The sequence below is a fragment of the Xyrauchen texanus genome, chromosome 39, assembly GCF_025860055.1.
Source record: "Xyrauchen texanus isolate HMW12.3.18 chromosome 39, RBS_HiC_50CHRs, whole genome shotgun sequence".
NCBI classification, from domain to species: domain Eukaryota; kingdom Metazoa; phylum Chordata; class Actinopteri; order Cypriniformes; family Catostomidae; genus Xyrauchen; species Xyrauchen texanus.
The window spans coordinates 9,713,699-9,715,354 of NC_068314.1; the positions used below are offsets into that span (position 1 = coordinate 9,713,699).

The 1,656-nt window shown below is 35.3% G+C and overlaps 1 long non-coding RNA gene across 1 annotated transcript; it reads left to right on the forward strand.

The window, feature by feature from the left end:
- Positions 1–838: 838 nt before the first annotated feature.
- Positions 839–1,399, forward strand: LOC127632755 (uncharacterized). Its single transcript, XR_007969133.1, has 3 exons — positions 839–968; positions 1,115–1,183; positions 1,301–1,399. It is a non-coding gene; the product is annotated as an uncharacterized LOC127632755 (long non-coding RNA).
- Positions 1,400–1,656: the final 257 nt, after the last annotated feature.

The following is a 1,656-nucleotide window of genomic DNA, read 5'->3' on the forward strand; positions in this document are numbered from 1 at the left end:
CCTAAAGGCACGGGGGTGGCGGTGCCACCGGCTTGGGCCCGCCATCGCTGCTCGCAGCTATATTTACATTTGAAACTAGTTTTAAATACAAAAAAGACAAAATATATGATTTTTAGTCGTGTTCACTCTAAAATAGAAGATCTGCCAATCTCAACTTTAGAAGGTTTAATATAGAAAGAGTTAGTTCTTATAAATATTTAGCTTTTGATGTACATATTGATTACTTTGAAAAAGCTTGGGATTCTTTTATCGATTAAAAAAATGCTTCACTTATGGGGCTAGAAAGAAAATATTAGATAGTTCTTTTCTATCTGTAATGGACGATGGTGATCTATTATACATGCATTCAGCTGCATCCTTCCTTAAGAACCTGTGCCCGGTTGCATAAAGCACCTTAAGTTTTTCCGTTAAGTGTGGAACTTAAGGCGTGATTTCCCCTTAACTAAGGGAATGTTTTAAAGGTGTTGCATATAATCCCTTAAACAGTTCTCTTAGGTAAGGGAAACCGTTAAGTGTTTCACGGCAGCGATCCAGGTTTGCCGTTATAAAAATCTATTGTTGCCATAGATACGCTACTATACACATTAACCTAGGAGCTTTAAAACAACGAATAATACAATAGATAAAGAAATGGATAAGGAAAACAAAAAAAGAAAGCCAAATTGGACAGAGGATGAGAAGTGTATTCTTCTTGATGAATATGGGAAAAGAAAACAATTTTAAGAAGCAATCCCGTTATAACTGCTGGCAAAAAAAGAAACAGTGGGAGGAAATAACCGAGTGCATTTTGTTACCATATCACAGAGAGCTAACGATAACAAAACTGCAGGTGGAGGACCACCGCCAACAGAATTGTCAGACACTACTAAACTGGTCCAAGACATCCTTGGGGCGGACTCACCTGTTCTGGCTGGCATCCCTGGCGGCTTAGAGAGTGAAGCGACTCAACCAGAGGAATATAACACGGAGTGAGAGAACATTATTGTCTTAAATCAAATAAAATGTATCACTATGAGGATAAACGATATGAAGATCACAACAGGCGTAATAAAATATTTTTTTATTTGTAAATAAATATCAATTTTGATTGGTATTTCTTTGTTTCACACGTTAGACCTTTCCAGCAATCAAAGCAGCTTCAACACCGACAGAGCGCCAGCAGTACGCCAATCCAGGCAGCAAAGTGAGTTATTGCTTATTTGTTAACAATTATTTTAGTTTTGTTAATTTGACAGAACAGCCCCAATATTATTTATTATATTATATTTCATAATTCCTCCAAAACACTTGTGAATTGCAGAAAGACGCAAATACCCTCTCCAGCCTCTACAAGAGAAGTAGTGCTGGAACTGCAGAGAGACGTCCTACAGCTACAAAAGACAAAACTGCAATTAGAGATCGAAAAAATTAAAAAGGAGAAGGAAAATCAAGACCTTTACAACATCATTCTTAATAACAAACTTTTGCAGCTACAAAGTGAAGGGAAAATAACAATCACATCAATTGACGAATAAATACATTTTATGACAGATCTGAAAAGTTTTGTATTTATTTATGTAATTACAAGGACAGATATATTAACAAAATACCAATAATAATAGCAAAATACAATATAGCTAATACATTCATATATAATATTAATATTAAATAGCACTA